This window comes from Physcomitrium patens, chromosome 17, assembly GCF_059467195.1.
Source record: "Physcomitrium patens ecotype Gransden chromosome 17, ASM5946719v1, whole genome shotgun sequence".
NCBI lineage: Eukaryota > Viridiplantae > Streptophyta > Bryopsida > Funariales > Funariaceae > Physcomitrium > Physcomitrium patens.
Genome location: NC_143426.1, coordinates 14,378,852 through 14,393,207, shown reverse-complemented (window position 1 = coordinate 14,393,207; position 14,356 = coordinate 14,378,852).

Below are 14,356 nucleotides of genomic sequence, written 5' to 3'. Positions count from 1 at the left end.
GAAGCCTAAAGATGAAATCTAAACTACTAGGAGGCTTATGGAAAAAGATGAAATCAAGGCATGGTCTGATGAAGGCAAAAGGTAAAGATCTTTATTCATATTGGCCGAAGGCCATGTCCAATGGACATTCAACAAGCTCTGGGAGACCATAATAAGCATTTTAGTGACTTCAAAAGAGAAATTTAAGAATAAAAAGAAAAAATTATAAGCTTGAATTTGGACTACAATTTGTGTATAAAAATTTAGAGAATTTGGAATTAAAGTGATGAAGTTATAGCCGTTTGAAGTTAAGGTGTCTTTTTAAGACATACTATTGTTATTTTAAAGATATGAGGAGTACTATAATAGATATTGGATATTAAAAGATACAACTATAAGGGTGATTTTAAGATCTATATCTTTTATGAAAGAATTTCTGCATTTGGACTTTATATGAAGAAGTTATAGAGTATTGAAGGTAGCACATGTAATTCAGAGGTAGTAAGTAAGTCGTTTTGTTGATAGTAATGGTTGGAGCCATATCTTAAGTTTTCAGGTGAATTTTTGGCTCAAAATTTCCAAAAGTGTATATTGTTGAATTAAAAAGCTATATATCAAAATTTTATAATATTTAAATACTTAGTTTGTGAAATATGAAGTAATTTGTACTTGGATGTATGTAAGCAAGGATTTAAAGCTATTGTTAGAATTTTGGTGATATCTCAAGATCCATAATGAATTTATAGTTGAAATTTATTGTAGTAGTTTTTAAAAGAACATCAATAGTTCATATAAAATTTAGGTTTGTTTAGATGGTCCAATTATGAGATATGAGCTATTAAAGTTTAGAAAGAATTTACTTTAAGGATATATAAGTTTTTTATAATATTTTTATTACATTTTTGGTGATCTTTGGTACTTAAGGCTCATATATTGATGTAATTGTCTCTTTAGAGACAATTTTATATATGGACTTGTTTTTTTCTTTATCTAAAAGCTTAATTGAGTATTGAGTGATAGCCAAAAGTCCAACGCTTCTTAAAGCAAATTCTTTCTACCACAACACCAAAATCAATTTTTTTATGTTTATTGTGATGCTTCTAAATTGATAGTAGGTAGTACCTTATGTCAATCAGATGATAAGAATATAATTCACCTTATTACTTTTGACAATAAATAATTTAGAAGTACTGAATAAAATTATACAATCATAGAATGGAAATATTTGATTACAATCTCTAGTATCAAAAAATTCTACAATTATCTTTTAATGAATAAGGTTATTTTCTTTGTAATTTATATAGTCTTTAAATATATTATAAATAAATTAGATTTAAGTTGTAGATTAACAAGATGGATATTATTTTTTATAAAATTTGATTATTTAGTTCAATACAAACTAGGAAAATAATACAAATAAATTGATCACCTTTTACAATTATCTACAATAATAGGTACCCAAAATATAAATGATGAATTTCTTGATATTCATTTGTTCTATTTTATGGTGGCACCCACATAGTATAAACATATTACTAAATTTTTAAGTACTCAACAACTATCCAATATCTTATCAAAAAAATAAAAGATAGAAGATTGGAGTGAATAGTATCCATTTTGCTCTTATAGCCAAAAAACTATATTGTCAAGAAATTGATGGAATTTTAAAATGTTGTCTTATTTATAAAGAAGTATCACTTGTATTAGAAGCTTGTCATTCAAGTGCTCATGGTGGACACTTCTCTAATCAATTAATAGCTCAAAAAATTCTTAAAATAAATTATTTTTGGCTTATATTCTTTATTAATTTAGAACCTTTTGTAAAATCTTATAATACTTGCCAAAGATATGCACCCAATGATTTAAATCTTGTAATGCTTTTAAATCCTTCATTCTTACTTATTCCAATTAAAAAATGGGATATAAACTATATTGGACTTGTTTATCTTCCATCTTCATGTCAAATATAATATATCATTATAGCTATAGAATATTTGATCAAATACATAGAAATAAAAGTTATAAAGAAGGCAGATGCTAAATAAACTATAATATTTTTGTATGAGAATAGCGTAGCTTATTTTAATTATCAAAAAATCTTTGTGAGTGGTAATGATATTTGTTTTTGAAATAAAGCTATTAAAAAAATCAACACATTTTTTATCATCAATTATAAGAAGATAGCTTCTTATATTAAAGACAAGAACTCAATGAAAGAAAATAATCAAATGAGTCTCTTTCAAAGAAATATGACAAAATAAAAATAGAGAAGTATGTATATTAAAAAAAAACTAGAATGGCTATTAAGAAAAGACAAGGAAACTAGAGACTCTTGAAATTAGACTGAAAACAAGAAAAGAATTAATAAGAGTGAAGAAGGCTTCACTCTTACATCTATATATACTATCTATCTAAGATCTATGTGGTGACGTTTTATAGGATCTCCAAAAACGTGTTGACTTTGCATGACATGTATCTTAACTTGTAACATAATTTTTTTATATAAATACCACATAGTTAGCTTGTTCCACAAGATACCAATACATGTGGTATGTGGTTAGCTTGTTGACCAAGTTTTTAACCTATCAATCAAATACAAATACATGTAAAATCAAAATAGAGTCTAAAAAGCTTCTAAAAAGCTTTTTTAGAAGGTATTATGAAATTAATCTACTTTTACCTATTTCTACTTATTCATATTATTTAGGTAATAATTATAGTAGATATATATATCTGTGAAATTATTTTCTTTTCTAGGAACAAGATCCATAAGGAATAGTGATTACATATTGAAGAAATTTAAGATACGGCAAATTATATTTGTCATATACTTTGAACTTTGTTTCTTTAAAAAATAGTTGATAGGTCCTATCAACCATTAATAATGTTCTATTCTAAGATGAAAAGATCATCCTATGATTTGATCATTGTTGAAACTTTTGTTACTTCTTTAAAACAAAATATTTGTAGCACTATCAGGAGTTGTATCTACCTCCAATAAAATCACCAAATATCAAGAGTCTCTTTTTAAGTCATGATATCAAACACATTGTATCTCGCCATTTATTTAAGAAAAAAATATTTCATTCTTGAAGGTCTTCATTCATATTATGTCATCTTAAAGGCTTTGATAATTGCAATGTCTTATCCAAGAAGTCAAAAAATAATAGTTCTTGAATTGAATCTGCTGGCTATTGGTTTTTTTATCTCTTTAATGCTATAATCATACAAAAATTATAAATAAGGATAGTAGATAGAATGAAATCTTTTTTGAATTGTGTGTGTGTGTGTGTGTGTTTTTTTTTTTTTTTTTATAGCAAAGATTTACTATCCTTTATCTTAATTTTGATGGATGCCATTGATGAAAAGCTTTGACCTTCTTTACTACATTTATAAGATTTTTTGCTAGCTCCCGTGTGTCTTTGCTAATATTATATTGAAGCTAATGAATAAGATATTCTAACTTATATCAAAGTTGTCTTAAGTCTAAGACTTCTTCCACTTCAAATTCTTGATTATTATCTACTTTTATAGGAGGCAGTAGTATTAATCTTCTTCTTGGGATATTCATTGCTTATATGGCTCTAAAAGAGACATGTGAAATACATGATGGATTTTCGTAGACTTTGATAGATATAATCAATAAGCAACTAGATTGAGTTGTTGAAAAATAGGAAATGGTTCAAGTCTATGATAATCCAATTTGTCACAAAAGCAAATAGTTTTGATATTATGATAAAGTAACCATATCTTATCATCAATGTGAAAATGAAATTGTTCCTTGCAATAAGCATCTACATTGCTCCTTGGTTGTTCTTGAGTCTCTTTTAAATGTAGCTTCATTGTTGTATGTAGCTCAAATAAATGATTTGTCAAATCTTCTACCACAAAATTATCAACTTTTAAAAAAACAAAAATATCAAATTATAGATGATATCTATAATTAGTAAAAAAGAATTTATTATATAGAAGAATGTATCCTATTATTATAAATAAATTTTACTAATGTCAAAAGAGTTGTTCTATCATCTTGTTGATAGTTGATGATGCTACTTAAATATTGCTCAAAAAATTAATTTACATGCTCTATTTGTCTATCAGTTTGGAGATAGAAAATTGAAGATAATTTAATGTCTATTTTAAAAACCTTGAAAAGTATTCTCTAAAATCTTGATACAAATTGAGTTTTCTTATCTAATATAATATCTTTCGATAATCCATAATAGCGATAGATATTATCAAAGAAAAGCTTGGCTATTTTTTTACATGTGATAGATTTTGTACATGGTACAAAATGTACCATATTGGTGAAATGATCTACTATCACAAATATAGAGTCATAAAAATTTGAGATAAGAAATTCATAATAAAATCCATAGAAACAAAAAACTATGGTTGTTTTAGAATGTATAATGGTTGAAAAAGTCCATAGGATCAATGACAAGGAGTTTTTGACCTTCAACAAATGTCATATGATTGAAAAAAGTTTTTCACTACCTTCCACATTTTTAGCCACTAAAAATCTTTAGGTAGAAGTTCTAAAATCTTATTATATCTAAAATTTCTGGTCGCTAGAAAGTTATGATATGCTTGAAGTACATATAATTGTGCTTCTCCTTTTTGAATGTATAGGCGCCATTTGAAATAGTGTAGGTTTTTTTTGAATTCAAATTTGAAAGACTTAGAAGAAGGATTCTTGATATCATGAATAAGAAGATCAGATGACATACTTGATTTAATTTGTTTGATAAGCATTGAATTAATAATCAATATTGATTTTATTGCTCAAAGATGAAAGTGCTTTGACTTTAAGAAAATTATTTTTTATTGATTAAAAGATGCATCTTTTTTCTTTCATGTGAGATAAGAATGTTTGAAAAAACCTATTATTTTTTGCATTGATAAGTGATCCTAAAATCAAATCTTAACAAAAACATGCTCCAACGAGCTTAGCAACAATTCAACATATGTGTTGACATAAAATATTCAAGATTCTTATGATTGATATAAATAATGACTGAAATAGAAGTACCTTCTAGATAATTGTACCATTCTTTAAATAAATCCATAATTGCAAGAAGTTATTTGTCATGAATCTTGTAGTTGATCTCAACTATCAAAAATTTTCTTGAATGAAAAGCTATTGCATGAAGTTTATCTTATGTTTACATTTGTAATAATATAATATCCAAAGCAAAGTCTGATATGTCTATTTCTATAAAAAATGGCTTAAAAAAATAAACATGATACAAGACTGGTGCAGAAATAAAGATTATCTTTAAAGCTTCAAATATTATTTTTATTTCTTGATTCTATTGAAGTTTGTCTTTATAAGCCAAACATATAAGTGGAGCTGCAACCTAAGAGTTCTTAATAAAGGTCTAATAGTAGTTGGCAAATCCCAAAAAATATTTGACATCTCTTATCATTTTTGAGAACTTCCAATCCATGATAATTTAAACTTTCATAGAATCCATCATAAGTTCATCATTTGAAATGATGTATCTTAAGAAGTCGACTTAAGTAGTGTAGAATATACACTTTTTTATCTTGGCATAGAGTCTTATATCTCTTAGTTTTTGTAACACACAATAAATATAAATTACATATTTTTTTATATTTTTAAAATAGATTAAGATGTCATCTGGATAAAAAACAACAAATTCATCTAAAAATTACGAAAAAAAATTATTCATTAAATGTTGGAAAGCTGCTGGTGCATTTGTAAGTCCAAAAGGCATGACATTATATTTAAAATATCCATACTTTGTTCAAAATCCAATCTTTTATTTATCTCCTTCTATGATGTATATTAGATTATATGTTCCTTATAGATCTATTTTTGTATAGATCTTAGCTTGATTCAATTGATCAAAAAGTCCATATATCAAAAATAATAAGTATCTATTTTTTATGATAATTTTATTGAATCTTTAATAATCAACACACATCTGTAATGATCCATCTTTTTTCTTCACAAATAAAATTGGAGCTCCTAGAAGAGATTTGGAATAGTGTATGAAATTCTTAATTTGATTTTTTTCAATATATTCCTTGAGTTCAACCAATTTATTTTATGATAAATTGTAAATTGGTCCAAACGGTGGTTGATTTCTTTCTTGAAGGTCAATTGAGCAATCTTAGAGACGATGTTCCAATAGAATATCCACATTTTTCTTTTCAAATACATCTTAAAAATCTTGATATTAGTTTAGAATACTATTAGAAATCTTTCTACTATTAAAAATAGGTGAAGCATAAATAATATAAGGTAATCCTTCTTTTGCAGCAGACAAGAAAGTTCTTACACCTACAAATACAAATTTAATTGCACTAGACTTATGACTTTCTACTCGATCAACTATACTTTTAGTTATACTTTTAAAAAAATTTCAACTATAAAAAATCTAATCTATTTTTGGATTATATTTTTTTAATCATGATAAAATTAAAATGATTGGATTAGAAGGAGATCTAATGATATTAAATATTACAAAGCTATTATGACCATTAGTTGTTATTTTTATAGGAAGAATTTCATGAGTAACATTTTTTGAAGACAATACATAACCATCTATAACTTCTGTATAAACAGGTTTAGTTTTCTTCACTGAAGTTATATTATATCTTTTAGCAAATTCTTCATTTAAAAAACACACTGAGGCTCTTGAATCTAATAAGGCAGAGGCTTTGTAATATTTAGGTCTTAAAATAATATTTATTGTAAAACAAAGAGAGGATTTTGAAGAAAGAATAAGACCTTCATTAGGTGTTGTATAAGATTCTAGCTGCATAGTTCCTATTGTAGCTAGACAAACTCGTTTTCTAACAAACTATCTTCTTTGACAGCAATACTTCTCATTTTTTAATTACGTCGCTTATTTGAATAATATTGAGCATTGTGCTTAGGTTTTCTTTAATACAAATATAATCCTTTGTGACAATAATAAGTCTTTTTTTGCTTAATAAGAAATTTTAAATGTATCGCATCAATTTGTATATCCTCTATTTTTGAATATATGTGTTAAAAAGACATTGGCATTGTCATTGAATTATAGTAGTGTTAAGATATACTTGTGCGACTCTCAAATTGAAATTCAAAAAGTCAATTGTCACACCTTACATCAAAGTCAATTGCTTGACTTAATGTTTGAAGATCAAGTAAATTGAGCATCAACTTTTTTATTTCATATTGTAATCCATAGAGAAATTACCTAATAAATGTAACATCATCCTATTTGATATCAATCACAAGTTGTTAGAACTATGAACTATATAACATCACCAATTGATTGTTTTGTCACATAATATAGATCTTATTAGTTGGAATATAAATTATATCATGTTTTCTATCCATAGATAAAAACTTCACTAAAAAAACCTCTAGATTATCCAATATTAGATCTTGTTATTCAAAAAAAGATAAAAACTATAAAAATATTAAACTTAAAAGGAGTAAACTAATGAATCTAACTTGCAATCTTGAAATTGGATAGCTTTAGAGTTGAAGTTCAATCATAAGTTGCACTTAATTCATAAATCCTTGAAACTTGGATCTTATACCATCAAACTTTTTGGACAGTGTAATCCTTTGTTTTCTAATATTAGAAGGATATTCTACCATAGAAAAAAGAACATGATTTGATATAGATGTTGAAGTAGCTCCAATAATTTCTATATCTTTTTTTCCTTGCTATTTTTGTTACTCTCTATGGCGATAAATTAAGTTGATGCATTAAAAGCATTAACTTTTTCAATTATTCTTATATTTTTATAATTGCACTTTTCATTTTGAAAGACTCTACTATGATAATACTTAAACAAAAAAATATTTCTGATATTTTTCAAGACAAATAGAAGAGATGACTTGAAAATAAAGAAAAAAATAAGGACAATATTAATTTAGAAGAAGGTAATCTACAACTCTCAATACACTTACATCTTATTAAGAAAAAATAGTTGTGAGTCATTAAATCAACTCATTAATTTTTTTAGGATGAAAAGATACATTTAAAATGCTTAAAACTACAATATATGGTGAATATTATAGAAATCCTTGGACAAATAGAAAATTAGAATGTTAGTTGTAGAAATGGAATCTTAGTAATTCTTGGAGGTAATTATTTTAGTTGGTTTAATATTTTTACTTATTATTGAGTATTAAAGATTATCAAGATCAATATTTATATTGGCCTTATATCTATATGTATTACTTATAAAAAAAACTATAAATATTAATTAGTAATTAAAAGAAGCATGAAAAAGAACTTCATATCTTTTTAATTGGTTATATAGATAGTAAGATTTTATAGTAGATTTAAATTTATTTTATTACTAAAAAAGATTATCAAGGTATAAAAATATAGATTCAAATTTATTTTAATATTATAGAAATATTATAGTAATTTTTAGAATTATTTAGGAATTTTTAGAGTAATTTCCAACACTTTGATAAAAATGGATTTTACCACTTTGGAAGCTATTATTATGAAATGGAGTAAGATTTGAAGGCCTCACATTGTTTTTAGGCTAATTGGATGTTTTTAAATACCATGGTGAAGTAAAAAATGCAAAATTATTGGTTTTACTAATAGAAAATAGGAGGATTAGCAGCTAGTGTATTCCTTGCTAGAAGGGAGGTGTACAAGTTCCATATGGGATGTAGCACCTTGAAGATAGTTAGGAAGATAAGACTAAGGCCTTGTGGCCTTTCTTAGATATCCATATACACTACTTTTGAGCTTTGGTGAGGCTCGAACTCTTGATTTCTTAAGCAAGTTATCTTTGAGGTAAAAATTATTTATTTAATTTTTTAATTTATTTACTTATCATTTTTAAACCTTCATAATTTATTCATAGTAACTTGGATTTATATGTTTCTTATACCATTGAAAAGATAAAAAAATTATATTACTAAAAATATATTTTTTGTTTTTTATTTTTACTTTTTATTAGATAAAAATTCAGTAAACAAACTATAACCAACTTTGTAGTGTAGAATTGCTTGATTGTACTTGTTTTACTTGTTTTTATATTTTTTATTTTTTATTTATTTTTATTTTTCTTGCTACTTTTACTTTATTCCACCTATTGTAAGCAATTTTTAATTAAGGCCATTTTATAATTTGGGTTGAAGAGTGGAGTTTATCCTCACAAAGGTAATCTATTTTTAATCAAGAAAAGACAAAGCTCTAATATTGTAAGTGTACTCTTGTCAATTTGTCAAAGACAAGAACTTCATGAAAGAAAATATTTAAGTGAGGCTTTTTCAAAAAAATATGAAAAAATAAAATAAAAATATGTATATTAAAAAAGAAACTAGAATGGCTACTGCTAAAAGACAAAGAAACTAAAGACTCTCGAAACTAAATTAGAAATATAAAAAGAGTTAAAAAAAGTAAATAAGGCTTTATTTTTGCCTCTATATATACTATTTATTTAGGATCTATTTATAGTATTTATAGGATTTAAGAAGCTTCTTTAGAAGGTTATATGAAATTAATTTACTTTTATTTACTTCTACTTATTCATATTATTTAAGTAATAATTACAATAGATATATATCCATGACACCCTATCATTCTCAAATAAATGGTCTTATAGAAAGAATCAATTAAACCTTAGTTTGGATATTGAAAAAAACAATGATGGATTCTAAGCATGATTGGGATCTTAAATTTACTTCAGCACTTTGGACTTACCGAATTACTTATAAGATTTCTATAAGAGCTACACTTTTTTCTTTAGTATATAGAATAGAAGCCATTTGGCTATAGAATTTGAAGTTCCATCTTTATACATTGCTATTGATAAAAGATTGGATACTTCTCAATCTTAGAATGAATAATTAGAGTATTTTGAAAGCCTTTGTAAAATTTAAAAATTTGCATCTCAATACATAGAAACTACTTACAAAAGACAAAAAGAGATCTTTGATAAAAAAATAAAAAAAACATGTTCTTTCTTTAGGGATATGAATAATAATTTAAGATCCTAGGAAACTAGAATTTCTAACTAAATTTGATGCACTTTGAATTGGACCTTATATTATGAAAGAAGTCTTTGATAATAATTCAATTTATCTTAAAATATTAAATGGAAAAGACTTTCCTATAAAAATTAATAGAAGTTGTTGTAAAAAATATAAGGTATAAAGATTAACTCCAATATTAATGTATATTATTAATTTTTTTTAGTAGTTTTAAATCAAATATATAGACCATATAATAATATAGACCACATTCAACCAAAGATATTTCAATGTGAGTATGATAACAAAGGTCCATGATTACATACAAGATTTTTATTTTAAATTCTATCACAAATTCACAATAATTCCATCATATTACATATATTGTCTTAAATAGGATTCAAGCATTCAAATTATTTATTTTACAAATAAATAATCTTTAAGATTTTTTCATCAAACCAATTTTTTAAATCAATTTTATATTGCACATCCTTACAAATAATCTATAGCAATCAAAGTTACGAGCATTCATACCTTATTTTTGAAATCACCAAATGAATTTATTTAGGAATGACAAGAAAATAGAGCTAATATATGAAATTGATAGATAGCAAGTACCTACAAAAATACACACTTTAATTATCAAAGCTACTATTTATAAATAAATATCACTTAATTATTCTAATCCTTATGTAATACAATTGTGATAGTAAGAGATTTTTGGATTTATAAATCAAAGTCTACATTGCCAAAATCATCAATCCTATGAAAGTAGATTATAGATACAAGACTATAAAAAATTGATCCTAATGACACATGAGCTAATTACTACTTTGGATTCAAAACTCAACTCTTGAATTCATGAAAATAGAGATATTAAATACCATAATTCCTACTAATGCATCACATAGTCACTATTGCATAAAATAAAGCTCAAGAGTATTTGTCTCATTTGAAAAAAAACCTACTAGTTTATTTCAATTTATCCTTGGTGCTCTATTATTGTAATCATAATTTATTCTAATCCTATGTACATCCAAAGAGTCATATGGAATTAAAAAGATGATGTGGATAAATCATGATAATATAAAAAGATACAATGATATTGAGGCTAATATGAATGAATTTATGATAACTCATCATAAAAGAGATGTGGATTAAATAAGGTGACTTAATTGTATAGTAGAATCATATAGAATAAAAACACAAAGTGCTTGTACTCATTAGAAGATGGTACAAAGTGAGTTCTCTCTTCTTGAGTGATACAAGTTAGAATTTGCCAACACCTTCTCTCAGTGATGTAATTTTTTTTATAGTATATTTTTGTTTTGATGTCTACAATGCCATAGAATAGCTCAAATACATAATAAAAGACTTATTTCTAGTGAATCATTTTTTTTTACGTCACCTTATTTTAGTTATTTTTTTTTTGTACAAACAATCAATTCATTTTTTTATATATTTTTTTATTTTGATGCAAGTAGTATTTATTGTAATTTGCTTATATTATTGATTCTTTAATAAGTTTGTGTGTTAATTTTTGATCTATTTTTGTCTTGATTATTGTTGCTTATATCATAGAGCAAAGACAATGAAGATGTTGAATTCCTTGTAATAGTAGTTGTATCTTTGATAGAGATGTATTTAACTTGTTTGTTGAGAGATAGAATTTTTTCAAGGTTTGCTATTTAGAACTTCTACACAATACATTGAGATAGTAGTGTAGGTATCTTCAAGTCTTGGTCAAAGTATAAAAAGCCTATTTAGAAGTATTAAAGTATAAAATTTTAAAAATTCAAAACTTGCATAGAAGCAAAGGCATATATTTGTTAAAAAAGCTAAATTAAATTTAACAAGAATTAATAATTTTTTCTATATCTATGATGATATTATTTGTATCTTAGTAATTTTTTTATTTTCAATAAATTTAGTTGGCTCTACAGGCTTTATAAGAATATTAGTATGTGGAAAATATATAGAAGTGTCATGGACATTAATCTCAAAGAAAGACAATCCTCAATACACTCTTTTATTACTAAAGAGAACTAGAAAGTCACTCAAAAGGTGATGTAATATTAAATAGAATGGCTATTGCCAAAAACAAGAAAGACTAGAAAGACTTGAAACAAGACTTAGACTAGAAAGACTTGAAACAAGACTTAGACTAGAAAGACTTGAAACAAGACTTAGACTAGAAAGGCATTGACAAGAGTGAAGCAGGCTTCACTCTTGTCTCTATATATATTATCTAAATAAGAGCTACGTGGCGATGTCCTATAGGACCTCCAACATGTGTTGACTTTGCTAGCCACATGTCTTATCTTGCAAGGTAAGTTATCTATGTATATGCCATGTAGTTGGCTTATTCCACAAACTATCAATACATAGTTAGCTTTTGGCCAAGTTTCTAACCTACAAACACATCTAAAGTCAAAACCACATCTATAAAGCTTCTAGGAAGCTTCTCTAGAAGAATTTATGAAATTATTCTATATTTACCTACTTCTACTTAATCATATAAGTAATTATTGAGGTAAATATATATGTCCTTGACATTACCCCCCCTCTTCTTGGGACGAGTTCCACAAGGAGCGGTCTTCATATGTTAAAGAAGTCCAAGATGCGTCGAATTGTATTTGCTACATACTCCGATCTTTGCTCTTTTCGAAGATGGTTGATAGGTCCTCTCAACCATCTATAGTGTCCCATATCAAGGCGAGAAGACCATCCTATTATTTAGTCATTGTTAAGGTCTTCATAACTTCCTTCAAATAAAGCATTTGGAACATTGTCAGAAGTTGTTCCTACCTCTAATAAAATCACTAAACATCGAGAGTCTCTTCCAAAGTCGTGATACCAAACATGATATATCTTGCCATCTATTCGAGGAAGGACATGTTGTTCTTGAGGATCTTCATCTCGATTCCATCGTCTTGAAGGTTGTAACAATCGCAATGTCTCCTCTGGTAAGTTTGCAAATAAAAGCTCTTAAGTTTAATCTCCTGGTTGTTGGTACTCCATCTCATTACAAATACATAGAAGCTACAATGAAAGATAGAAGGTAGAATGTTATTTTCTTTTGATCTTGTTTCTTTTATAGCAAAGGTTTGCTATTCTTTATCTTGGTTTTGATGGATGTCGTTGATGAAAGACTTCAATTTTCTTTGCTGTATTTACAAGGTTCTTTGATGGCTCCATGTGCGTTCATTAATATCATATCCGCACTAATGAACAAGATATTCCAACCTATTTCAGTGCCACCTTAGGTCTAAGACTTCTTCCACTTCAAACTCTTGGTTATTATCCACTTCTATAGGATGATGTGGTATTTGTCTTCTTCCCAAGATTTTTACTATCTTATATAGCTCTAGAAGAGATATGTAAAATACAAGATGGATCTTCATAGACTCCGGTAGATGTAATGGATAGGCAACAAAATTGATTTATTTAAAAATAGGAAAAGGTCTCAGCCTATGATAATGTAATTTATCACAAGGACGAGTAGTCTTGATATTACGACAAAGTAACCATATCTTATCACTCATATTATATTATAGTTGCTCCTTGTAATACGCATCCGTGTTGATCTTTTGTCATTCTTGAGCTTCTTTTAATTGTATCTTCATTGTTGTATGTAGCTTTGACAAGCAATTTACTAAATCTTCTGTCGTAGGATTATCAACTTTTGAAAAGTCAAAAGTATCAAGATGTGGATGATAACCATAATTGATAAAGAAAGGTGTTTGTTGAATGGAAGAATGTACGAAATTATTATATGCAAACTCTACCAATAGTAAAAGAGTTGTCCAATCATCTTGATGATAGTTGATAGTACATTTCAAATACTGCTCCAAAATTTGATTTATCCATTCCGTTTGTCCATCAGTTTGAGGATGAAAAGCTGAAGAAACCTTTATATCCACTTTTAGAATCATGAATAGGATTTTCCAAAATCTTGATACAAATTGAGTCTCCATATCCGATATAATATCCTTTGGTAATCCATGATAGCGATAGATATTATCAATGAAAAGCTTAGCTATTTCTTCACCTGTGATAGATTTTGTACATAATACAAATGTGCCATCTTGGTAAAACGATCTATTATCACAAATATAGAGTCATAAGAACATGAAATTGAAAGATCCGAGATGAAATCCATAGAAACAGAAGACCATGGTTGTTCTGGAATGGATAATGGCTAAAGAAGTTCATAAGGTCAATGACGAGGAGTTTTTGATCTTGAGCAAACATCACAAGATTGTACAAAATCTTTGATTTTCTCCCATATTTGCAGCCACCAAAAATCCTTGGATATTAGTTTTAAAGTTTTATTGTATCCAAAATGTCCTACTGCTGGAAAGTCATGACGAGCTTGAAGAAAAAGTAATCGAGCTCTACCTTCTA